This window comes from Acomys minous, assembly GCF_964271855.1.
Source record: "Acomys minous genome assembly, chromosome: 5".
Taxonomy (NCBI): domain Eukaryota; kingdom Metazoa; phylum Chordata; class Mammalia; order Rodentia; family Muridae; genus Acomys; species Acomys minous.
In genome coordinates, this window is record NC_140494.1 from 73,072,083 (window position 1) to 73,099,927 (window position 27,845).

The 27,845-nt window shown below is 43.5% G+C and overlaps 1 long non-coding RNA gene across 1 annotated transcript; it reads right to left on the minus strand.

The window, feature by feature from the left end:
- Positions 1-7,117: 7,117 nt before the first annotated feature.
- LOC311598193 lies at positions 7,118-12,680 on the minus strand. The gene is made up of 3 exons (XR_014779515.1): positions 12,585-12,680; positions 11,899-12,307; positions 7,118-8,284 (listed from the first exon to the last, which is right to left on the minus strand). It is a non-coding gene; the product is annotated as an uncharacterized lncRNA (long non-coding RNA).
- Between the last annotated feature and the right edge of the window lie 15,165 nt (positions 12,681-27,845).

Consider the following 27,845-nt stretch of genomic DNA (forward strand, 5'->3'; position numbering starts at 1 on the left):
TCATGGCTAAGTCTCCACAGCAGCCTGATACCAGCCATCTCATTCTAAAAGGGCTAGCTGTAACACTAGGTGGAAAATCACTTGCACCTTCCCCCCTGCTCCCCCTCCCCCATGATTCCAGGAGCCTTGCCTAGCTCACATGCCTTGCCTTAAAGCACTCTAGTCATTCCTGAGAGAGGAACTGGAACTTTGGCCTCAAGGTCCAACTGAGCAGCACCTAGATCGGTCTACCAGATGTGGAATCCAGCCCCCCTGGCTGCTGAACATCAAGATGGTAGGACAGAATCTCCATACCTGAATCTAATTCTAGGCTGGCCATCTTGATGATGCTCTAGAAGACGAAGAACAGAAGATAAGGATTTGAACCGAGTTAGTGTCAATATTGCATGTCAAACAGCTTATGGTTGCTGGTATCTGCTCAACTCCTAAAGCACAAACCATGTTAACTGTAGCTTTAGAAGAAACTGATGTGGCATGTCTCCTTCAGTATACAGTTTGGTCACATTAAGCGAAACATGTGTCCTTGGGTATCTTATAATGCAGAGATTTACTTCAATATGTTCTGCATCTCCTGTAGCTCAGGCTGGCCTCAAACTCACCATGTTGCTGAGGATGACCTTGAACTTCTGCTCTTTCTGCCTCTACTTCTTACATGCTGGAATGACAAGTGTGCCCTGCTATGCCTACCTCATGATTATTCTTATTTGAGTAGAATGGGAGTGAATGAAGGCTCTGTTTTGATCTAAAAATCTGTGTTGTTGATTCTATACCTTATTGTAGAATCCACTGCTAGTGCTTGAGGTAAAAACCCAACCTTCCCACATTAAATGTATGTATCAATTATAAAATTCATCATAATTTTTGTTGGTTGGTTTTTGTGATTTTGAGTCGGGGTCTCCTTCTATAGCCCAAGCTAGCCTAAATCTTACCATCTAGCAAAGGCTGACCTCAAACTCTCAGTGTTATTTCTGCCATGTTTACTTAGTCTTAGGATCACAGGCAAGTGGCATCGTGCCCTGTTCCATATTTTCAGTACACAAAGAGATCGTAAATAATCAACCAAGAGGTGATTGCAGATCCAGGAAAGAACTTCACATTCTTTGTTTTCTTAGTGCATGAAAGTCTGTTCTCAGCAACCAAATCCAGGAGATGGCTCATCGCATGCAAATGTGATGTTGTAATGAAAGAGCAGAACTGTAGAGACCAGATTGCAATCTGTATTGTCTAGTTTATTGTGAACTTTATCATCTGGCCAAACCAACGCCTCCGACTCAGTCCCAGAACTAATTAAATCTAAGTCAGTACTTGCAAGTGGCTGTGGAGAGAGCTTCTGGGAGTAGCATTGGGCGAGACTTATTCCTTGTTCCTGCTCCTCCCCCTGGACAGGAGAAGCTTAGTAAACTTGTTTTTCCATTTGCTCTGGGAGGCTGGAAGAGTTTCTCTAACTGACAGTGTAGAAAGGGATGGTCCCTCAGAATCCTGACCAGTTACAGATGACTGTGTAGGACTATGGACTGGACATTTCCCAGACAGTAGATTGCAACTGCCCTTGTCCAGACACAAAAGAAGGGTTCACTGTGTGAGACAATGGATTTAATTGGCTAGATAATTAGGTATATCAAAATATCATGTTTTACATCCAAAATCTACACAAGAGCCAGCTATCACTGAAGACATATAGGCAGTTAGTATTTCTAGGCTGTGGAGAGACACAGTCTTTGCGACACTGGTTGGTTGCTCATACTCCTGTAAATAACCCCTTACCCATGTACATGTACATAATCCTATTCAAATTCAACAGCTCACAAAGAAAGGCATGAAATTATGAGGGGACTGGTAATGAAGAGGATGGAAATCAGGAATGGGAGTGGGTAAGGGAGAGCAATCCAGGGAGAGCACGATCAAAGTGTATTGTATGTGCACAGAAGTGTCACAATGAAACCCATGATTGTGTGTAACTAATATGTGCTAATAACGCACTTACTAATAGCAGCAACAAGGTAGAGAGAAGCAGTAGGGCGAGAGCCGGACCACAGTGAGGAGATAGGGAAGGATGTGAGACAGGAAATGAGAGACGGCAGAGCAGATGCTGGGCTGGGGGATGCTGGGGAGTGGGCAGCTCATGGGCCTCCAGGTCAGGGCCAGTTCAGCTATCCCAGATTCACATGAGAGTGCAGACAGCCTCTGCAGTGGGAAAATGGATGATGCATCACTGCATAAATAAACAAGCTTCCCAAGGAACAAGTCAGATGCCCAGGGAGCTGAAAAACAAGAGCAGGCAGGCTCTACAGAGAGACCTGGCTGTGATGAAGGGAGCCTGCTCCCTGGGAATCAGTCAGGATTGTGTGGATAGTTTGTATGTAAACACATTTTTCAGGCTCAGCTGAAGCCTGTGTTTATTTAACACCTCTCTTGTTAGCACTGGGGAATTTCACAGGCACACATGTTCATAGCTGTCTTGGTCCCCATGAATGCACCCGAGATCAACAGCCAGACATGGAGCTATATTAACAGGGGGCAACAGTATAGAGAACGGAGTGTTAGAGCCTTTTTAAGTTTGACTTGCATAAAATTGTAGGAAGTGAACAGCTTGGGCCGCAGTGGTGAGTGGGGAGGTCTTCAAGGTTCTGGTGGTCAGGGAGATGGTTTCAGCGTGGACTGTCACGGAACTTAGCAGCCCCAGGTACCTGTGCAAATTACTGTGGAGTTTCAGCGTTTGCTCTCACATGACAAAGTGAGACATGGTATGTTGATTTAGGAAACAATTTTATACAAGTTTCTTGCTCTATCTGCTTCACACACATGCAGGGGTGTGCACATGTAGGCATGCATATGTGTATATTCTTTTCTTTTAAAGCTAGGTATGATGATACATACCTTAAATGTTAGCACTTGAGATTCTGAGGCAGAAGCAGGAGGCTTTCTGTGAGTTTGAGGCCAGCCTGTGCTAAATAGTTAGTTCCAAGTTAGTTAGGGCCTTGTAGTGCGATCTTGTCTCAATTTTTTTTTCTTTTTACCCCTTCTGACTGCTTCTCAGAAGCAAACTTCTTATGATGAATGCAATCATGTTAACAAATTTCTTTTTCTTTTTCTTTTTCCTTCCTTTTCTTTTTTTCCAGACAGGGTTTCTCCATGTAGCCTTGGCTGTACTGGACTCACTAAGTAGACCAGGCTCACTTCAAACTCACAGAGATCCACCTGTCTCTGGCTCTGCCTCTTGAGTGCTGGGAATACAGGCATGCACCACCACACCTGTCTCTAACAAATTTCTTAAGAATTAATATTAGGAAGTAAAAGATAGTCTTCTAGTCTAAGTTATTTTATTGGGGGGTTACATGCAATTTTTAACCTTTCTACATTCTAAATAAATGTATTTAATTCTAATATAATCAATACTTTAAAGTAGGTAGTTTGAGATTAAATTTTGTTACATTTTTATTTATTTATTTATCTATTTATTTAGTGTGTGTGTGTGTGCTTGTGTGTGTGAACATATATTTATATCCCAACGTGTGCGAAAGTCAGAGAACTTGCAGAAGTCAGTTCTCTTTTCCACCGGTGGGTCTGGAGGGTAGACCTCACAGCCTCAGGCTTGACAGTAGGCACCTCTACTCGTTGAGCCATGTGACCGGCCCCAGATTCTGAACCTTCTGGTAGAAAAATGTCACTATAAAAATTAGCATATCTGTGTTGTTTTATCAACGTGGTCTTTACCGTGCAGAGCCTCATCTTACATAGGAGAACCGTCCTGTGGAAAGCACATTCTTGGGCTACCAGGACATCTGAGGACAACAGATGGTGTCGGGACAGTGGGAGGTTGTGGATGGAATACGGCAGGGGCCGAGTAAGAGAAGCATGGGACACACATGGGACCTGAGCTGTAAGGGGCCAAGTGTCCCTGTGGCACGGGAGACTCAGAGCCGGAGACTTCAGAGACAGTGTGCTTCAAAGCCTGACCTTTTAAATATGAGAAGACTGCAAGGCAGAGTTAGGAGGAATGCCTGAGGTCACACAGCCTGCTTAGTCACATGCTGACATTTTCTCGTTTCTATTTAGCAACTGTCCTCACAAGGCAAGTGGGTTCCGCCAGACTCTGCTTCTCCACCTCCGTGTGCTCAGAACCCTCGACTGTGCTCTTTCCATAAGAGGAACCCCAAGACAATCTAAGAAACCCGCACATAACAATGAACTCCCCTCCTACACACACCAGAAGAACAGCAGGCATCCTCCACAGATTCTCCCCCACACCCCCACCGGGAGGAAGACCCTCTCAGACAGACACCGCCCCTCAACGTGTCCAGTGTGTGCTGCTGCGTTTCCTTGGCCCTCGGTTACGTTTGATCTCTTCTAGATCTTTCTGTAGGAAGAAACACTAGCATATTGGAGAGAATTGTGTACGTGACTCTGAGCTAGTCAGGAAATGGCTGTGTGCCCCAGTTTGCCTCACGCAAAGTAAAGATGAAAAGATGGACGTCATGTCTTTGTCAGTTCCATTTGGGAGGCTAGAAGGCTCTGATCGCAGAGTCAGAGTGGAGGGAGGCCGCTTCCGGATTCCGTTCTGCGATCCTTCAAGAGGGGGAGAGCAGGAAGTCTGAGGGTAGCCTGGTCTGGCCTTGAACTTTTACGTAGTCAAGGATGCTCTGGAAGTCCTGATCTTCTTGCACCTCTTCAGGCCTAAGGTTAACTTGTGTCGCACCACACTTGGCCTTCTGGTGGAGCACTAACCGTAAAGGTTCCGCCCATAGCGCCCCAATTGTTTCTAAACTAATTCTATCACATGCATGCATTTTGGAGGTGATATACACACGTAGTCCACTCACCTTCTGTAGTGGTTGATGGTATTGGATAGCTATAGTTTTTTTTTCATTTTTATTCAAGTAATTTATTCAGATTACGTCTCATTTGTTATTCCCCCCCATGTATTGCCCTGTTCCCCATCCCTCCCTCTTTCATCCTATTCCCCTCCCTTAGGGCTGTGACAGAAGGGGACCTTGCCCCCACTATAAGATCACAGCCTATCAGGCCTCTTCCTGGTAGTCTGCTTCCCTTTCCTCTGAGTGTCACCAGCTATCCCCACCAAGAGGAAGTGGTCAAATGTGTGGCTCCCGCACCACCGCGGTACCAAGTCGAGGGCGAGGCTTTGTACTTCAAAACCCTCCTGTCAATTGCATAAGGCGACCAACAAATACCTGGAAGGGCTCCGAGGGTCCCTGGACCACTTTAGACAGCTGTTCTCCTGCCCCCTTATTAGGCAAGGACTTCCAAGCCCTCGTGGCGCAAGTTGCAATTTGTGCATACACACCTGGATCATATTGTATCTGGGCACTAAGTTCAGTATACAAACCCATGCCTGCTAGCATATCCACGTTTCTCTGTGGAACCCCAGCTGCCGCATAAGTGCGGCAGTCTGAGTACACTGTTCTTGATAATCACTGTGCCAAAGCAAATAATCACCCCCACTGAGGACTGCTCTACACATTTGTTGCCAATCACTAGGTGTTAATTGTCCTGTGAAGGATTCAAAAATGGCAATCGTAAAAGGGGCGTACGGACCATAGGCCAATACTGCCTCCTTAAGCTGTTTTCTGTCTTTAAACTGGAGGGCTTCATGCTATCTCTGCGTTTGCCCTGGGTTAATTGGGTGAGGCACTTAGACTACTGGAAAGACTACTCCCCAAGGGGGAGCAGAAGGCTTTGCCAAAGATAATTGACTTTGATAATCTGGGTTATACGCCGGGGCCGCTCTCCTCTTCTTTCCCTTTAATCTTACACTCCTTCAACTTCTTCTTTAGGGCCCGTATCTTAGAGGTTAAAGTTGCCTCTTCCTCCTCAGAATTAGAAGGAGATATATCAGAGGCAATCTCAGATGGGGCCAAAAATTTTACAGATTGCTCCTCCTGCACTTCATTTAGGGCAAGTTCCAAACTTCCTAGCTGCTCTCTTATTTTCTCATCCTTGCTCCTAAGCGCATCTCTAACAAGACGCAGTAACAAAAAGGTAGCGATAGGAACACTGTTGGACCCTTCCTTTTGTGAAATCCTCTGGAGATCAGACTTCACCTGATCACAATCTTGGACATTTAGCTCTCCCGATACCATAAACCAAGGACTACTCAATTCTATTGTTTTCATAAAATCTTTAACACTCTCATCCTTAATCCTGGTGCCTTGATCCTCTAACAATCTCAATGCTTGATCCACCAAAACCGTGGATGAACCCACGGCACCCATTTTCCCGGTGCCTTAATCACTAGTCCACCAAAACCGTGGACAAACCTGTGGCACCTATTTCCAATATGCCCATTTCCTACCTCCCTGAGGCGCTGGCCAGCTTCCCTGGGCGATCCGTCAGCTTCTTCCCTTCTCTCCCTGATCTTGGTGGAACCTCCACTTGTGGCACCTGCACCACCGCAGTACCGAGTCGAGGGCGAGGGACTGCAGATTTAGCTCATGTACACACACATGCACACACACACACACACACACACACACACACACAATAACACAGTGGGTCCTTCGTGCTAAGAGAGCAGCAGCCATGGCCGTGACCGCGGCAGCGGTTTATTATCTCTCTCCAGAGTTCCAAAGAGCCTTCTTATAGGCAGCAAAACAGGAATCCTCCTCCCAGGTGAAATCCCTTAAGAGGTGATTGCACACAGGAGGAAAAGTCTTGAGGAAGGGAGAGGCGTGTTCTCAGAGCAGTAAACACGACTAGCTAACCAAGATAAACACAGACATGGAAGCTGCTAGAAACAGGACATGAAACAGCAAGACAGGCAGGTAGCCCAGTCGGGCCTGGTTCCTACAAAATGTGGGCGCCAGAGTTCATGTCTGAGACCATCCCTGCTCTTCATGCAGTTGTGGAGAATGTGGTGTCCATTGGCTGGCTCTGGATAGGGGGTCAAGGTTTACTGCATGTATTTACCTTGGTTGGTACCGTAGTTTGAGCTGACCCTTCTGGGTCCAGATCCACCGGCCTTAATGGTCTTTTTGTTTAGGATGGCTATAATTCAAGAGAGATGCTTTCAATAAAGGTGATACTTGGCGTGTTCAATTAACATTAGCAATTATTTTAATTATTTCAGGTTTAATCTTTCGAATGCTGCTGTCTTCTGCACAAATAACCAAGTCTACTTCACTTAGCTCCTCTGAAAGCTTAATTAAATCTATACCCCATAACTTCTCTTCTGCCCCTTTGAGCGTATACATGTGCTCTTAGGAGCCACTAACCACCTTGAGTAGTACAAAAACAAAAACAAATTTTGAGACGTATAGTTTAAACCCCCATGACTCAGGGCCACTTCCGATTAGGGACCACCACTAAACTTGCTGGGTCTGCTTGGCCGAAGCCCCTCATGCTACTCTCTCTCTCTCTCTGGAGATGTAGCACTGGATGAGGATGTATGTTTACTCAGTGAACAGATTTTCTGGGCATGGAAAGGTGGGATACCTTTATTGATCACATGTTAACTAAAAGGCCTCTGGGTGCAGAGGTAGACTCTGCTACATGTGACAGTGCTCATGGAGATGTGGGAGGGGGGTGTTGAAGAATCCCACTGCCTTGTCTTTGGTAGTCTGCCTCTGATGGGAGGAGACTGATGGGAGGAGGCTCGGCTAGGGAGAAGTTTAAGGTACTTGAGGTGGCTGTGACCATCATGACCTAAACACAACCCTAGTGGTCGATACAAATGCCCCAAGTCAGTCATATGTGACTTGGAAAGAACAGAAAGTTCTGGAGTTTGGAGCTGGCTTTGCTGCTGTTGAACCGTGGTTCATTAGCATTAGCACAAGCTATTGCTAAGACAAAGCCACAGTTAGTGATGGTGAGGGAATAGGTTACCCCCATCAGGCTTTGGTGCTGAACTGGAGCACAGAAAGCAAAGCCAGAATTTATCAAGAAGTGAAGGTTGCTTTGGATAATGAAAAGATCCGTATAGTCAACTAACAACCGAACTAGGCACTCAGAGACACAGATCACTGGGAACTTACTTGTCACTGACACTGACAGTTTTGAAATACTGGAAGAGATGCAGGATTGAACATGTGGTGTGGGACTCAAGCCACTTGAGGCTTTGCCAGTGAGAGTTTTACGTCACCACTGACAGCTTAACAATGATTTCAATGCTCACATCCAATGTATACTTATTGGGGTCTTCTATTTGCTCCTCAATTTCCATCAGTCTCTTGTTGCAGTCGCCAGTTGGCTTGTCTCTTCAGCAGACATCCTATAATTTTCCCAATGGGAGAGAAGTTCATGGGTCCAATAACAGAGGAAGTTTGTTGGACTGTTGGAGGAAGTTGATTCTGGGTCAGAAATAGCTGGTGGAGTGATAAAATATGCTCTCTCTCTCTCTCTCTCTCTCTCTCTCTCTCTCTCTCATTCGCAGACTTTAACCACCCACTGGTCCTGACATGGCTTCTAGTCAATCATCTTACCCGGAAGTCCAGACTGGCTGTGACTTACAGAGTGTTGTTCTGCGTTCCTCTACAGCTCTAAAGCATTCTTGGGTGTCCTGACCTCTTTAGTCCTCTCCCATCATATGCTCTGAGTCTTGACCTCATGGAGCCGACCTTGGCCTCAGGGTTCCTCTCTGACATCTTTCCCTCCGGTTCACTAGTGAGCTCGGGATGGAGGTGGAAAGTAGAGTGCAGGCTGTCTGGGACTGGGGAAGGATGTGGGAGGCTGACTTTGTTTTGCTATTGAACTTGTTTGGGATGATGAGCCCATTTTAGAAATATGTTGTGATAAAAAGAGGCTATCCAAGAGTATAACTGTCTGGTCTGCAATGACTCAGTAGCTGAGAGCTTGTACTGTCCTTCCAAAACACCAGAGTTAGGTTTAGAGCTGCCTTGATTCCAGTTCCAGGGAATCTGACATCTTGCTCTGGCCTCCTCAGGCACTGCACTCCCATCACACATGTGCACACGCAGGCACACACATGCGCACTTAAAAATAAAAATTAAAACAATAATTTAAAAGAAGGTTGTGACTGTGAGTTGAGTGTAGAGTTCAGCTTGCAGAGTGTTTGCCTAGTATGCAGGAGGCCCTGGCTTTGACCACTAGCACCTTGGTATGTGGAGGCAGAAGGATTAGAAGTTCAAAGCCATCCTTGATGACTTAGTGGGCCTAAAACAAGCCTGAGCTAAATTAAACCTTATCTCAAAAAAAATTGTAAATATGCTTAGACCCAGTTGCATTTTCCAACAATCATATAGTGATTGTGGGAAAAGTTTATGCTGTGTACATTTCAGCATACTTTATTGCTATCAAAAATAGTTTTATAGCTGGGCATGGATGTGCATGCCTGTAATCCCAGCACTTGGAGAGGCAGAGTCAGGCAGCTAGCCTGGCCTACAAATTGAGTCCAGGACAGTCAAGGCTACACAGAGAAACCCTGTCTCCAAAAACCAAAAATAAATAAATAAATAAATAAATAAATAACAAGCAAACAAACAAAAGACAGCCACAGAGGCACACACCTGTAATCCCAGCACTTGGGGGGCAGAGGCAGGCGGATCTCTATGAATTCGAGGCCAGCCTGGTCTACCGAGCAAGTCCAGGACAGCCAAGGATACCAAGAGAAACCCTGTCTTAAATAACTGAAAACCAAAAACGAAGAAAGAAAAATAGTTTATAAGAATATGGTATGTAAAATTAGCAGTTTCCTTCCTAAATACCTTTATATTTTTACATCATCACCATCATTCTTATCATTGTGTACATGGACACATGCCAGGGTGTTTGTGTGGAGCTCAGGGGACCACGCTCTGGAGTTAGCGCTCTCCTTTCACCTTGGCATCTAGGAGTTGAACTCAGGCTTCCCCAGCCAAAGGCTTTACCTCCTGAGCCATCCCACTGGCCTGAACTTGCCTTTCCGTCTTCCAGTTTCACTCTGTAGAGATAGCTGTTTTCTATTTTCTTCTGGTGTTCAGCTTTGTATGACTAAACAAGTGTCTGTCTCTCCTTCCTTCTTTTTTCCTCTCTCAATCTCCCCTTCTCTCCTCTCTGCTCACTCTCTCTTTCTGAAATAGGATCTCAGTATGTATCCTCAGATGGCTTAGACTTTTGGAACTTGCTATTTAGACCAGGCTGACCATAATCTTCTCTCTCTCTCTCTCTCTCTCTCTCTCTCTCTCTCTCTCTCTCTCTCTCTCTTTCTCTCTGTGCCTCTCCTTCTCTCTCTCCTTCTCCCTTTCCCTCTCCCTCTCCTCCTCTTTCTTATTTTGGGTAAATAACCCAGGGCTGAGCACATACTAGGTTAGGCTATCACTCTATCAAAGAGTCTCATTCAAAGCTCTCTAATTATTCCTTTTTTTTTTTTTTTTGGCATAAGAGCTCTTGGCTTATACTTTCCTCATCTGAATTCACTATCTTTTAAATATTTTTCTTTGTTTTTTTTCTGTGCATTTTCGTCAACTCTTGTGCATGTTGGGACTTGAATTCTGCATCACGTATTCTTGGAGTGGCCGTTAGCTCCAGGCACTCACCGAGTGAGTGGACACAGTCACATCCTTTGTTTTCTTCCTTGAGCCCTTCTCTCGGGTTCAGCTGGCACATTACACTGAATACCCTGTCATTTGTCTGAGGTCTGACAGCATGCCAAGCTCTGCCAGCTCTTCTCCATGGCTGTATTAGAGTCTGCATATTCCCAGCTGCTGGCTCTGGCTGGGGGCCTGCTTCCAATAGACAGAGCTTATAAACTCTGACACTGCATCCTGTACAGCTTCTACTGGCCTTCTCCTGGAGATGCCTGCAGCCATGGTCTATATCCCAGAATGAGTCTCTATGGACTCAGATAGAAGACAGAATTAAGGACAAGTTCATCATGTTTTTTTGTGCCCCACAATTAGGTTTATTGCTTCTCCAGCCCTCAGTGCCCTAGTGCATCCTGCCTTCCATTTGGGCTGTGACCTCAAGGTTCTGAAATGGCTCATAAACGTGACTTCCTACAGTTATGACAGAGAGACCCTTGGAAATAAGCCAAAATAAGGCAAAACACAAAACACTGCATCTGCAGAGAAGCAGACAGGGAGCTGAGCAAGGGTGGGGGAAGGGCATGGTTCCTGGAGGAAGTAACTGAGAAGAAGACCAATAGGTGATAACTAGGAATGAAAGTGGAGAAGGTTCTGGGCTTGACCTAGATTGTCCTGTGCTACACAACCTTCAGCTTCGAGTTGTTTCCTCTCAAAGCAGTTGCAATTATAACACCTGCTACGCTTTTCCTCACAGATGTTCTATACTAAGCAACTGAACTGCTATGCAGAAGCACCAGGCATAGGGGAGCGCATGGGAGGGAAAGACAGGAGACCAGTAATTCAGGGTTCTTGGATATATGGTGAACTCAAGGATAACCTGGGGTACACTAGAACTTGCCTCAAAAGAGAGAGAGAGAGAGAGAGAGAGAGAGAGAGAGAGAGAGAGAGAGAGAGAGAGAGAGAAGAGAGAGGGAAGAGAGAAGAAGAAGAAGAAGAAGAAGAAGAAGAAGAAGAAGAAGAAGAAGAAGAAGAAAGAGTATTGTGGGAGGTGTGACTAGATGGGGCAATACATTCAACTTTTAAAAACTGAATTTGTTGATTAATTGATTGGCTGATTGATTGTGTGTGTGCACACATGCTTTCATGCCACAGCACAAGTATGGAGCTCAGAGTTTAGTCTCTCAGTCCACCATTGCTCTGGGGCATTGAAGTCAGGTCATGTAGCTTGGCAGCAAGCTCTTACCTCCTATGCCATCTTGCACTCTCAACTGATACTATATATTTAAAACTGATACTATCTATTGAAAGCCCAATTGTCTCTAATACAAACTTAATCTCTATCCCTTTAGAGATGTCCTTTCCTTTTTTCCTTAGGGGCAACCATGCTCCTTACTCTTTTTGGAAAGTGATGGATTAGGATTACCTTGTTCCTATAAGTTAGCCGGTCTGAAGGCTGACCCTGTGCAAGAGAGCTCACTCTGTCACCTCACGTTCTCCTTTACAAAGCGGCGGAGGCCAGGGCTGAGACTCATTTTTCTTTCTCTTCTGAAACTGTATCTTGAACCTTTTATGTTCATCAGGACATTCAACTTCCTCTCCTAGAAACTTTCCCACGGTTCCTTTCAAGGGCTCTGTTCTGCATGGCTCAGTCTCACTAGACTCCCTGTGCATCAGCTGCAGAGGTTGCGTGCTGCCCAACTCCATCACTGACCGCTGTCAATCTGCTCGAAACGCACGTTGTATTTTAACATCCTTCATGTAGTCTGTCAGGAATGCAATCGTTGCAATGTATGAGAGACTTCACAAGTAGGTTTATGATTTATGATTCCTCCCTGCCAGAAGGGAGAAAGAAATCGGCACTCAGGAAGTCGGGAGAGTACTGCTTCCGGCAGCAGCACTCCTCAGTTATCCTCTGTGACGTCTCTTCTGGGGTGGCACTTAGTATTCAGTAAGTGTTCACAGAGTGTGTGCATGAATAAAAGAAAATGGGTAAAAGAAGGAGCCAAGGGGGAATTCACATTGCTTGGCTTTGCTACTCAACGGCAAGGGCTGGCTTCAGATGATTCGTTTCACGACTCCCACACTCTACGCGCTCCCAACCCTACTCACCGCTAATGAAAACTGGCTCGTTCTCCTAGTATCTGGTCAGAATTTATTGTGGGGGGACACAGTGATATCTCACCCTCTTCTGATCCATTGCCCAGGCTTGACCACCTGCTTGGAACACCTGCCTGGCTACTGTTCCTAGGCTGCCTGTGTCCGTTAAGAATCTCTTGGAACTGTTCTGCTCCAGATGGGTGAAAACAGGCCAGGAAGGGGTGTGTCCGGGACAGGCAGCAGATGTTCACTTACTCATGAGTAGACAGAGGCACTCTGGAGGCTGAGGAGATTGGAGACTCCCCGAGGGAGGTTGAGGGGCCGGGGGTGGTAGTGGGGTGGTGGTGGAGAGGGGGGAGGAGGGGAAGTGAGTCGGCCACGGTTTTACTTAGAACAAGTCTGTGGCCCTTAACTCAAAGGTGATGGTAATTTTCTGCACGGGGTTTCTGTCTGCCTAACCTGTTATATAGCCACAGCCTGGCTATATCCACATGCTATTTTTTTTCTTATTGCTTATTATCTCCGTTCCCTTCTATCTTGGTTACTTTTCTACGCTGTGATTAAACACTATGCCCAAAAGGAACTTGGGAATGAAAATGTTTATTTGGCTTAGGCGTCCACTTCTCTGTTGATCACTGAAGGAAGTCAGGATAGGAACTCAAGCAGGGCAGGACCGTGGAAGCAGGAGTTGATGCAGAGGCCATGGAGGGATGCTGCTCACTGGCTTGCTCCTCATGGCTTTCTTATAGGACCTAGGACCAGCATCTCAGAGGTGGCACTGTCCTGAGTGGGGTGGGCCATCCCTCATCAACCACTAATTTTAAAAAATTCTGCATAGGCCAAGCTAGAGCTAGAGCTTATGGAGACATTTTCTCAACTGAGGTTTGTCCCCTCTTCTCAGATGACTACAGCTTATGTCAAATTTACATAAGTCTAGAGAACACAACTGACCCCTTGTCAACTTGACACACACACACATCACTGTTTAGCCATATGCTTTCCTTTTTTGTTCATCCCTAAGATCATACATTAATATCAACATCATGATTTAAAACACTTTACAAACTTAAAAAGTCTCATAGACTTACAAATCTAAACACTCTAGAATTTTTAAAATATCCATCCTCTCTTAAGCTCCAATGCCTTGGAGATGGAGAGATGGCTCAGTGGCTAAGAGTACTAATTGTTCTTCCAAAGGACACGGGTTCAATTCCCAGCACCCACGTGGCAGCTCACCATTGTCTGTAAGTCCAGGTCCAGGAGTTCTGACACCTTCAAACAGATATACATGCAGGCAAAACATCAATGTACATAAAATAAAAATAAATACATCCTTTAAAAATCCTTTAAAAAAACAAAACAAAACTTTCTTAAAAAAAAAAAAAGCTTAAAGAAGTTTTCCAACCACCAGCTCCTGTAAAATAAAAAATAAATTAAATATTTTTTAATTTTTAAAATTTTTGAGACAGGGTTTCTCTGTGGAGCCTTGGTTGTCCCAGACTCACATTGTAGACCAGGCTAGCCTCGAACTCACAGTGATCTGGCTGCCTCTGCCTCTTGAGTGCTTGGATTAAAGGTGTGCGCCACTGTGCCCAGCATAATATTTTCTTATTTTAAAAAGGAAGAACCTTGGGACTCTAGATGAGAGAAGCATGGGAGAATGGCAAAGTAGAAGGATCTAGAGGGTCCTAGAAACCTACAAGAAGAACATTATGATAGGCAGATTTGGGCCCAGGGGTCCCGCTCAAACTATGGCACCAGCCAAGAACAATACAGGCCATAAACTTCAAACCCTTACCCAGATCTAGCCAATGGACAGGACATTCCCCACAGTTGAGTGGAGAGTGGGATATGACTTTCACATGTACTCTGGTGCCTCATATTTGACCATGTCCCCTGGAGGGGGAGACCTGGTGGCACTCAGAGGAAGGATAGCAGGCTACCAAGAAGAGACTTGATACCTTATGAGCATATAAAGGGGGAGGAAGTCCCCCTCAGGTACAGTCATAGGGGAGGGGAATAAGGGGAAAATGGGAGGGAGGGAGGAATGGGAGGATACAAGGGATGGGATAACCATGGAGATGTAACAAGAATAAATTAATAAAAAAATAAATTAAAAAAAAAGAACCCAGGCACACTCACAATCTGAACAAAGGAAAACCAAACTCCAGCAGTATAAGCAACTCAGCGCCCAACATCTAGGACTCATCCGTGGTCTTCTGTGGCTTGGGCCACCTCTCCATCTTCACCCTCTGTGATACAGACAACTTGTCATCTAAGCTCGGGCAAGCTCCACACCACCAGTGCTCCTGCTTTTGGTGGCCAACCAGGTACTGATAATTCTAAAATGCTGGGGTCTTCTGCCACAGCTGAGCTACACTTTCACCAATAGCCTCTCCTGGGCCCTCTTCACTGCATCAGCCCTCAAACTCTCTTCATGCTGCCTGTAATACTGTGGCATCAGCTGCTACCAGGATTCCACTTTCTCCAATGTCTTCTCCTGGCCTCTCTCAGTGCCAGCCCCAGCTGCTCTCTGTAATCTCTCCACGATCTCTTCATGCCTCCACAACCAGTACCACTTGGGAGATGCTTGCACATGAACAAATATGGCTGCAATTATGAGGTACAATCTATTTTTCTTTTCTTTTTTAAATTAATTATTTATTTACTTTGCATCTGACCATGACTTCCCCTCCCTCCCCTTCCCTCAGTCCCTCCCTCTCACCCCCACTTTCCCCTCATCCATGCATTCCTCCTTTATCCTCAGACAAGGGGAGGCTGCCCATGAATGCCAACTAGGTTTGGTGTATCAAGTTCCAGTAAGACTAGGCACATCTTCTGTTGAGGTTAGACAAGGCAGCTTGCTTAGGGAAAAGGGATCCAAAAGTCAACCACAGAGTCAGAGACAATCCCTGCTGTTAGGAGTCTCACGTGACAACCAAGCTGTACAACTGTTACATATGTGCAAAGGGCTGAGGTCAGCCCTGTGCATGTGCTCTGCTTGGTGGTTCGATCTTCGTGAGCCCCTATGGACCCAGGTTAGTTGATTCTGTGGGTTTTCTTGTGTCGTCATTGACATTCAATTCCTTCCCCCCTTTTCTACAGGATCCCCCAAGCACCTCACACCTGTTTCTATAAGTTGCTGGGTGAAGCCTCTCTGATGGCAGTTACACTAGGTTCCTGCGTGCAAGTATAGCATACAGTCATTAATAGTAGCCAGGACTGACTCCCTCTTATGGCATGGGGATCAAAATGGACCTGTCATTAGTTGGTCTTTCCCTCAATTTCTGCTGCACCTCTATCTTGTAGGCAGAGCAAACTGTTAGTCAAATGTTTTGTGGCTCTTTTGGTGTCGCACTCCCTCCACTGCTTAGAGGAGATAGACATTTCAGGCTCTGTATTCCCTAATTTTAGCAGTTTTAGCTCGGGTCATCCTCATAGATTTCTGGGAGTTTCCATTTTCCTAAGTTCTAGCTCCTCAAAGAGATGCTCCTCTACAGTTCTCTCTCACTGCCCTCTTTCCCCTTTCTTCCCTGACCTGATCCTTCCTGTTCTGATCCTCACCTCCTCTCTCACACAGTCCCTTCCCTCTACCCACCCACAATGTATATTTTATTTCCCCTTTTTAGTGAAATTCATGCATACTCCCCCTTTGGCCTGTTTGTTATTTGGCTTCTTTGGGTCTGTGGATTGTATCATGGTTATCCTGTAATTTACGGCTAATACTCACTTATAAGTGAATCCATATCATGTTTGCCTTTCTGGGTCTGGGTTAGCTAACTCAGGATGATCTCTTTTAGTATTATCCATTTGCCTGCAAATTTTATGATGTCATTGTTTTTAATAGCTGAATAATACTCCATTGGGCAAATGTACTGTATTTTGTTTATCCATTCCTCAGTTGAGAAACATCTAGATTGTTTCCAGTTCTGGCTATTACAAATACAGCTCTTGTGAATGTGGTTGAGAAAGTATCCTTGTGGTATGGTTGATCAACTTTTGGGTATATGCCCAAGGACTGGTATAGCTGGGTCTTGAGGTAGATTTATTCCCAATTTTCTGAGAAACAGACAAATTGATTTCAAAAGTGGTTGTATAAGTTTTTACTCCTACCAGCAATGGAGGAGTGTTCCCCTTGCTCCACATACTCACCAGCATGAGCTGTCTCTTTAGTTTTTTTTGTTGTTGTTGTTTTGTTATTATTTTGTTTGTTTTTATCTTAGCCATTCTGATGGGTACAAGATGGAGTCTCAGAGTTGTTTTGATTTACATTTCCCTGATAACTAAGGAAGTTGAATACTTCTCTAAGTGCTTCTCAGCCATTAACAATTCCTCTGTTGAGAGTTCTCTGTTTATCTCTGTATCCCCATTTTTAATTGGGTTATTTAGTTTGTTGTGTAATTTCTTGAGTTCTTCATATATTTTGAATATTAGCCATCTGCTAGGTGTAGGGCTGGTGAGGATTTTTTCCCAATCTGTAGGCTGCTATTTTGTCCTTTTGGAGGTGTCCCTTGCCTTACAGAAGCTTTTCAGTTTCATGAGATCCTATTTATTAATTGTTGGTCTTAGAGCCTGAACTATTGGTATTCTGCCCAGGAAGTTGTCTCTTGTGCCAATGCATTCAAACCTCTTCTCTACCTTTTCTTTTATCATGTTCAGTATATCTGTTTTTATGTTGAGGTCTTTGATCCACTTGGACTTGAGTTTTTGCATTCTTCTATGGGCAGACATCCAGTAAGACGAGCACCATTTGATGAAGATGCTTTCTTTGTTCTATTGTATAGTTTTGGCTTCTTTGTCAAAAATCAAGTTTTTATACATACTTTTGGGTCTTTTATTTGATTCCATTGATCAACCTCTCTGTTTTAATACAAATACCATGTGGTTTTTATTGCCGGTACTATGTAGTACAGCTTGAAATCAGGGATGGTGATACTTACAGAAGTTCTTTTATTGTACAGGATTATTTTAGCTATCTTGGGTTTTTTGTTTTTCCATATGAACTTGAGTATTGTTCTTTCAAGGTCTGTAAAGAATTGTGTTGGAGTTTGATAGATTGCTTTTGGTAAGATGACCATTTTTATATGTTAATGCTACTAGTCCATGAGCATGGGAGATCTTTCCATCTTCAGATATCTTCTTCAATTTCTTTTTTCAAATGCTTGAAGTTCTTGCCATACAGGTCTTTCACTTGCTTGGTTAGAGTTGTATCAAGGTATTTCATATTATTTGTGGCTAATGTGAAGGGTGTTGTTTCCTCAATTTTCCCCCCAGCCCATTTATTGTTTGTATTTTGGAGGGTTACTTATTTTATTTTGTATCCAGCCACTTTGCTAAAGGTGTTTATCATCTATAAGAGTTCCCTGGTAAAATTTTGGGGGTAAATTATGTAGACTATCATATCACCTGTAAACAGTGATACTTTGATTTTTTTCTTTCTAATTTGTATCCACTTTGATGTCCTTTAGTTGTCATACTGTTCTAGCTAAAACCTTTAGTTCTCTATCTATTGAGTAGATGTGGACAGGGTGGAAAGCCTGGTTTTGTCTCTGATTTTGGTACAACTGCTTTAAGTTCCCATTCATTTAATTTGATGTTGGCTATAGGCTTGCTGTATATTAGCTCCTCTTGTGTTTAGGTATGTGGTTTGCATCTCTGATCTCTCCAAGACTTTAAAAATGAATGGATGTTAGATTTTGTCAAAGGCTTTTCCACCATCTAATATAATGATCATGTGCTTTTTTTCTTTCAGTTTGTTTATATGGTGGATTACATTGATGGATTTTTGTATGTTGAACTATTCCCCCATTACTGGGATGAAGCCTGCTTGATCACAGCTGATGATGTTTTGGGTATGTTCTTATGTATTTTATTGAATATTTTTGCATCAATATTCATGAGGAAAATTGGTCTGAAATTCTTTGTGGATTCTTTGTGTGGTATGGACAAAGGGGTGATTGTGCCCTCCTAAGATGAATATGGCAATGTTCCTTCTGTTTCTGTTTTGTGCAACAATTTGAGCAGTATTGGTTTTTATTAGCTCTCAAAAGTCTGGTAGAATTCTGTGGTAAAAATCACCTGTCCCTGGGCTTTTTTTCGATTGGGAGATTTTTAATGACTGTTTCTATTTTCTTAGAGATTATAGGTCTACTTAAATTGTTTATCTGATCTTGATTTAATTTTGATAAGTGGTTTCTATCAAGATAGTCATCCATTTTGTTTAGATTTTTCAATTTTGTGGAGTACAGGTTTTGAAGTAAGACTTAATGATTCTTCGGATTTCCTCAGTATCTGTTGTTTTGTATTCAATGCTGTGTAAATACTGCTCCCCAATTGGTCCCCTGATACGCTAATAAGGCAGTTTATAGACAATGTTGAGGAAGGGAGAGAAGAAGACTGGACTTCTTGCCAGCCAGGGGAGGAGGAATTAAATGAGGAATTAAGGGATTAAGCCATGGGAGAGGTCCAGGAGACATCAGAAGAGATAGCAGGAACAGGAAAAGCTACAAAGTGCAAGTATATTCAGGATGAAAGCTGGGAGCAAGCCAGATTAGTTTAGAGTTAAGAATAGAGTGATAAATGCTCAGTTATTGTTTTGTGAAGCTTATTATTAAACAAATATAAAAATTTCAATTATTGGTGTGATAGCCAGGCTAAGAGAGAAACAGAGAAACAAAACAATTATATAAAAATAACGGTAACATTTTGGCACCCAATGTGGGGCACTACCTATAGGCTTTGATCTTTTAAAAACCTATGTTATTTGGGGCTCTTTAATGCTGCTACATCTCTTTCAACCCACTTACCCTAGATAAGAGAGAAGGGAGGTTAATAGGACAATGAAAGTAGAGCTTTTTAGACTCAGTTCCCTGGGGGAGATTCTATTCTTCATCACCAGTGTTCCAGCTGACCTATTAAAGAGCAAAAGAGACCATAACCACAGCAGGTGAAACATGGGAGTGTTCTCTGAAGTGTTTCTCTTTAGGAGGATTTTTTTCGAGACAGAGTTTCTTTGTGTAGCTTCGGCTGTCATAGACTCGCTTTGTAGACCAGGCTAGCCTCAAACTCACAGCAATCTGTCTGCCTCTGTCGCTTGAGTGCTGGGATTAAAGGCGTGTGCCACCACACCTGGCTCTTTAGGAGGATCTTGAAGAAGAGTGATGAACAGCCAAGCAATGCAAAGTGATGTAAAAGCAATTGATCTTTATTATACCCTTCCATAGTCCATACAGGATGCTTTACAACTGGCAAAGATCATGACCCCACAAAAGGCCGGCCCCTTTCTATCAGACAATCATCAGGAGCCCTCTCACAAGTCTGTTTCTAGTAGACAAACACTGTACTCCCCTCCCCCACCCCCTCAAAGGCTAGTTTCACATCCCACACTTGGGATCAAAATGGAAACATGTTTACATCCACTACAGGTGACCAGTGAGTTTTCAGGTCTAGTAGGGTGTCTCTAGTGGGGTTTTTGTGGGCTGGGTGGTCTCTGGGGTTTTGGGCGTTAACATTATCTCTGGGGGTCTTTAGTATCCATGTAGTCTGTGGCCCCTGGTGCCTGTGTGGACTCGGGGAAAGCAGGTGGAGTTGCAGGCCAGGAAATGAAGCGCAGAAGATTGCTAGGCAGTTTACTGTTGTTGGGTGTGTTTCGTGGGGGAACTACAACCTTGGTGGCCTTTGGAACACGGCATCCATGTGCCCATTCTGAGGAAACCCTTCCTAGGTTGCCTTTGACCTATGTACCTCCAGCTCTAGAGTTCTAGGAATGTGTTTGCCACCATGTCCGGCCCATTTATCTATTTTGAGACAGTGTCCCTGAGTGGGAGAAGCTAAGTCAACAAGGCAGACTCCTTAGTCTTGCCCAAGCCCTGAGGCCTTGCATTTTCCCACTGAACATACCTTTTGTGCTTATGATCCAACGGCTCAGTGACCATGCAGAAGATCAGCTAACCTTAAAGCCGGCCCACAGATTTTCTGCATTTCCATGTCCACGGAGAGCAGTGTTTGTTAAATATTTAACCAGATTTAGGACATAAACAATCCTGACTTAGGTCATACAACAATTTCTGTGGTATAAACACATCATCGTTGAGCCCATGCCAAGCATCATGACTCCCTGAAAACAGGTGTCATATAAGTCTTAGTCTTTAACAAAATTTACCCCTGGCTTCCACGTGAAGAAGGCATAGGGGAGTAACCAACAGCCGGAAGTGAGCTGACACAATGATGCTGGAGACAGTAACATTCCGCTGGCACACCACATGCTGAACCCAGAACTTTCCCCCTGGTTTGGGTTAGTACTTTATGAATTAACTGCCTTATCCACCAACACTTTGCTCTTAATAGTTTCTAAACCAGCGGTTCACAACTTTACTAATGCTGTGACCCTTTAATACTGTTCCTCATGTTGTGGTGACTGTCAACTGTGAAGTTATTTCATTGCTACTTCATAGTTGTAACTCTGCTGTTGTTATGAATCATAATGCAAATCTGATATGCAAGATATCTGGTATGTGACCCCCCAAATGGGTAGAGACCCACTGGGTGGGGATCATTGTAAACCTTTTTGCATTAGGCCCCTCTCCAAAGCCCAGCTTTTCTTATCCTTTTCTCATCTCTTGGTGGCTATGGTTTATACTTACTGGTGTATTGTTTTTAATATCTGTGAGCTGGATTGCCAGTCTGAAGACATCTATGTTGTCTAATCAATTTGCCTTTTATGTATTTCCTCTTGATTCTATCATAAAACAACAACAAACTCCTCTCTCTCTCTCTGTCTCTCTGTCTCTGTCTCTCTGTCTGTCTCTCTCTCTCTGTCTCTGTCTCTCTGTCTCTCTGTCTCTGTCTCTGTCTCTCTCTCTCTCTCTCTCTCTCTCAAACACATTAAACTCACTCTGTTTAGATGCCAATGAACTGCCTTAACTACTCTTAAACCTGATTCTTCCACACTTGCTGACAGTTCATCGTTATTTCCAGTCTTATATCCTCAGATCTAGTTTAAACATTCATGACCTTCTTGCTAAATGACCATAATAGGTTTTGTATAATAATTTTCATTTCACTTACAATGTGTTAAAATTTTTTTTGGTTGTTTGTTTGTTTGAGACATGGTTTCTCTGTGTAGTCCTTACTGTCCTGGAACTCATTCTGTAGAGCAGGCTGGCCTCCACCTGCCTGCCTCTGCTTTCTGTGGTGGGGTCAAATATATATGCCACCACTGCCCCACTTTAAAAATGTTTTTATTGCTTTCATTCTGTGAGGAAAATTCTTCCAAGATCCTCCTCCCACACAACAACAACAACAACAAAATACTAAAGTGTTCTGATGGCTAGATGACTCAGTAGGTAAAAGTGTTGCCACATAAGAGTGATGCCTGAGTTTGGTTCCAGCAATGCATGGTAGAAGGAACGATGGCCCTTAAAAGTTGTCCTCTGACCTCCACATATACATGGTGGGACTCATGCATTTGTATCCACCATACATGTAGACACACACACACAGAGGGACAGAGAAAAATAATTTTAAAAACTAAAAATTAAAGATAAAATTATATAAATATATTTTCATACAACCCACTTATATCTTCCTATATTTTAAAATATATTATTTAAAGTACTTAGTACAGTACAAAAGCCGTGTAAAGGGCTGTTATAAAACCTATGTGTATTAAGATAGATGCAGTCTTTTCTCAAATAATTTTGATCTACGGTAGGTCGATTGGATGTAGAGTCCATGGACATGGAAGGAAAACCAAAGAAGAAGGCTCTGAAATTCAGCTACTCAGAGACAGAAATGTTAACCTCTTGGCTAATCTTAGTCTAAATATTTTGTGTATGCATTGTTGGCGTATGTGTGAATGGAAAAATGTTTTCATCGTGCATAAGTACAATCCACATATCACATCCATTTATAACATTCATACATTAAGTTAACCAGTCCTTTTTCTAGACACACAGGATGCAGTTATGGTTTGTTGTTGCCTGGCTGTCCATTGCTACCCGTTCTCTGTGTGTATACCAGACAGTGGGGTTTGTTGTGATGTTTTTTGTGCGGGCTCATTGTTGTATTTTGCTCACAGTCAGTCCCTTCTACCTTCCCTTGTCTCCCATTCTACCTTGCACTGGTCTCTTCTTCCCACAAACTATTCCCCTCTGTTTTAGTCACATGCTTATACATGTGTGTATTGATGCATGCCCGTAAGCCTTTCTTCAATGCAATGATACTAGTTCAAGGTAAATACATCTTTTATAATTATAAGACTATAATATATAAAGCACATTTCAATTTGATAATATGATATAAATATTTTAGGTTTTCGTTAATTATTATTGTTTGTGTGTATATTAATTGTATGTGTGTGCGAGTGTGGGCATACATTTGGAGGTCCAAAGACAACTTTTGGAAACCAATTCTTTTCTTTCATCATGAGTTCTGAGAATCAAGTGCTTATAGCCAATAAGCCATCTCATCAGCATGACTATAAACTTTTTTTTTCTACTCATCAGGTAGGTTCTCACTGTGCAGCCCTGGCTAGCCTAGAACTCACTATATGGACAAGTCACTATCAAACTCATGGACAGTCACCAGCTTCTGGGTCAGAGGAGCAGGGACTACAGGTGTGCACAGCCATGTTGGCTCATGAGATGCTAGGGATCCAGCCCAGGGCTTCATGTGTGCTACACCAACACTACTGACTGAGCTGCATCCCAGAGCCTATTACATCATTGAATGGGTGTGTGCTTCATTAGTCTCAACTAGGTAATATTCAGCTTTTCTTCATTTTGTACTATGAGAAACAAGTATTTGTGCATATATATCTCCCCATGGATGATGGATTACAAGAAATTTAAGCTTACGTAAAATCATGAGTATTAAACACACACATACACACACATGCACAAATGCATGCTTTCACACACACATGCACACACATGCATGTGCACACACATATGCACATGAACATGCACACATGCATGCTCGCACACGCGCGAGCGTGCGCGCACACACACACACACACACACACACACACACACACACACACACACCTTACTTTGTTGAATGGAGTCAAGAAAGGAGTGAGAACCAGGGCTGGACTGTGACTTTGAGTGTGGGAGCCAGGGACCAGGTCTCTTACTATGAACACAAAGAATAAGAGTTCAAGATACAAGTCTGACATTCTGGGGCTTATGTGAAGTGATATTTTACAAAGGTTAAAAGAGAAAACAAGAAAGAAGACAATTTTAGCAGCAGTCTCTCCCAACCTGAGCTTGAATGCTTGCCAGCCCAAATTCATACTTCTACCTTAACGTTTCAGGACTCAGAACAATTGTGGACCCACATACTTACAGTACGTCAGTCAATCATAAAATGTTATCTGTTTATTCCTGTTCCATCCCATCTTTTGACACATCCTATCTTTGCACTGGTGTGTATCAAGTCATCCTGTGAATGCCAGCTCCATCAGTTCCTTTTTTGAGGGTCCCCAGGTCTGGTACACACCTTGACATATGTCTGAGAGGTGACTGTAAAAAGTGATTTGAGGGTACACGTAAGGATGACTTGATTTCCAAGTGGCGGGACAGTTGCAAACAAGGCATTTAAAGCATATGCTCCACAGATGACAATGGGGAAGAAGGGAGACGCTTATGTAGCCAGCGGCAGGGAAGAGCATGGAGTGTGGGAAGGATGCTGTCAGAACATGGCCTGCAGCTGGACAGGAAGGACTTCTGCAATGTGTGAGGGGAAAGAACACTACTCCCTAAATGATGAAAGTTATGCAAAAGTTTGAACTATGAACAAGAACTGGGTGTGGTGGGGCACGCCTTTAATGCCAGCACTTGGGAGGCCGAGGCAGACGGATCTCTGTGAGTTTGAGGCCACCTGGTCTTCAAAATGTGAGTGGTTGGACCTGTATTCACGACATCCAAATTCGATAGTAAAATGAAAGACAATGGAGCCTGGAGAGATGGCTCAGTGGTTAAGGGTGCCGCCTGCTCTTCCAGAGGTCCTGAGTTCAATTCCCAGCAACCACATGGTGGTTCACAACCATTTATGATGTTATCTGATGCCCTCTTCTGCAGATAAACACTCATATAAAATAAATAAAATAAGTAAATCTTTAAGAAAAAGACAATGCTCTCCTGTTCGTAAACTAGTAAAGAATTGGAGTGTTCCCCCACGTTTCCTGCCTCTGAACCTTAGGAGCCAGAATGGAAATGATTTACTTCAATTCTATTTGTAATGAAGTGTAGAAAGACACGGGATGAGCTTAGCTGGCTCTTGGGACCAGATCCTGGATCCATCACACAGCACACAGAGCAAACTAATCACCATGTCAGCAAAGATACAGCCAATCTCAACGTCATCAGAGGTTTTCAGCCTTAGGTTGTATTGGCAATAGGTTGTTTTGGTGCCTGTGTCTCTGTGTGATGTTGACTACATGGATTTTGAACCTCTGAAAGCTTTTTGAAGTTTTCAGTGTTTGGGAAGTGGCAGGGAGCAAAGATCTTATGACTATTTCTCTGTCCCGAAAAAAAAAAACCACACACAATCACAAAAAAAACCCCAAAAAAACCAAAAATCAAAACCCAAAACCCAAAAGAAAAACAAAAACAAAACAAAAACCCTGCTTGAAAGCAGAAGACAGCACAAAAACATTACTTTTCAGATCTAATTTTGGCATCTGGAAGATATTCAAAACAAAATCATGTACATAAAAGAAAAGTAGAGTAAAATAGCGATTATGCTATGCTACTCCAGGCATAATTGTGGATTTTAAAAGCCCATGAGAAAAGCTATAATTTCAATCTTCCCACCAAATACATGATTCCCTGGATTTTGTAACAGCCTTTTTGAGGTCATCTGTGGAAGGTCAAATTATTGGTCTAATTTTGGTCGCTGGTCACGGCATAGAGCAGGGTTGGTGGCAATCACACAGGCTGTTAAACACAAGGTCACACTCGGCAGAAGCCTTAAGGCATTTTTAGGGTAAAGTTCAGATACTGTACTCTTTTTTATAATTTTTACTTTTTAAATAATTTATTTAGATTATACCCCTATTGTTATCTCCTTAATTGGATTTTCCCATTCCCCCCTTCCTCCCTCTTTCACCCTCTTCCCCTCCCCTAGACCTCTGACAGAAGGGGAGCTCCTTCCCTACCACATGACCACAGCCTATCAGGTCTCATCCAGATAGCCTGCTTCCCCTTCCTCTGAGTGCCACCAGGCCTCCCCATGAAGGGGAAGTGATCAAATAGGGGGCACCAGAGTTCATGTCAGAGTCAGTCCTGCTCTCCCCACAACCATGGAGAATGTGCTGTTCATTGGCTAGATATGAACAGGGGGTCTAGGTTTACTGTGTGCATTGTCCTTGGTTGGTACAGCAGTTTGTGCAGCGCCACTGGGTCCAGATCCTTCAGCTTTGATGGTCTTCTTGTAGGGTTCCTGGACTCTCTGGGTCCTTCTATCTCCATATTCTTCCAAAGCACTCCCACCTGGAGTTCAACAGTGAGTCCAAGTATCTGTCCCGATTCCCTGCTGAGTGAAGACTCTCAGAGGACATCCATATTGAGCTGGTGTCCAATTATAAGTGAGTATATACCATGCATGTCTTTCTGGGTCTGGGTTAACTCAGGATGATTGTTTCTACTTCCACCCATTTGCTTGCAAATTTCAAGATTTCCTTGTTTTTAATAGCTGAGTAGTATTCCGTAGTGTAAATGTTCTACAGTTTCTTTATCTATTCTTCAACTGAGGGACATAGGTTATTCCCAGATTCTGGTTATTACGAATAAGGATGCTATGAATATAGCTGAGGAAATGTCCTTGTTGTGTGGTGGAGCATCCTTCCGGTATATGCCAAGGAGTGGAGTAGCTGGGTCTTGAGGTAGTCCTATTCTCAATTTTCTGAGAAAGCTCCAGATTGATTTCCAAAGTGGTTGTACAAGTTTTCACTCCCACAAGCAATGAAGGAGTGTTCCCCTTTAAAGTGTGGCCATGTTAAAGACTAAGATCAGACATTGTACTCTTAAAAATAAAAACCCATTTAGGTGTGCTGTTCTAACTGTTGGTGACTTTGAATGCAGAGAGTGAAATAATTTGAGTTTTGTCTCCCTCTAATTCTGTTCTTATATTTGTTGTGTAGGGACACCATCTCTTCTTAAAAATAAATACATGTATGTGTGTGTGCAGGTGCTTGCTGGATCTAGAAAAGGGTGTTAGAGCCTTTGGATGTTGAGGTACTGGCTGTTGTGAGCCTCCTGACATGGGTGCTAGGAAGTGAACTCAGGTCCTCTGCATGAGCAGCCAGCACTCTTAACCTCTCAACTACCTCTCTAGATCATTGGAATTTTATTTTTCCCATGTCTTGATGGTCTGTCTGTTCCTCCTTCTCTCTGTCTCCAAGTTTCACTGCTGGCCACCTTTACGCCTCTGGCTTCCTATCTGATAAGTCTTTTTTTTTAAAATTTAATTTATTCAGATTACAACTCAATTATTATCCCATCATTTTTATCCTCCCATTCCTCCGTCCCTCCCATTTTCACCCCATTTCCCTCCTCTAGGTCTGTGACCAAGGGGGACCTCCTCCTCCTCCTTATGGTCATAGGCTTTTAACCTTCTAACTCTCTGTTTTCCTGATAAGCACAAAAGAGTAGAGCGGATAGAGGACTTCTGCTGTATCCGTCACCACTGTCATTTGTGCCTCTCACAGACAAGGATTGTAATTATTGTAATCACAGTAACTGGAGATATAATTAAAGGAACACACTCCAAAAATAGGGTGTTTTTGTGGTGCTGTTGTGGTGACATCACAGATGCTGACAACATCTCGGTTTACTTGTATTTGATGCTCTCACTCTGCCTAAGACCTCACAACTGTTTGTCACTGCAGTTACTGTCTCCTCTTACTCTCTTTTTTTCTTCTGTGTTTTCAAGACAGGGTTTCTCTATGTGGTCCTGGCTTGGAATTCACTATCTAGCCCAGGCTCGCTGGAAGGTCACAGACGTCCTTCTGCCTCTGCCTCTGGAGTGCTGACACCAAAGCTCCAGTTTTCCCTTTGACTACATATTCATATTTGAAGTTGTTCCACCCACCAAAAAATGTGTGTGTCCTCCTTTCCTTTCTTTTTCTTTCCTTTCCTTTCCTTCCTCATTTCTTTCGCCTCCCTCCCTCATTATGTGTTTCCTCCCCCTAGCCTTCTCTAGTTTTTTCCTGTTTGTATTTTCAAGATAGGGTTTTACTGTGTACCTCAGGCTGGTCTGGAAACCACAACT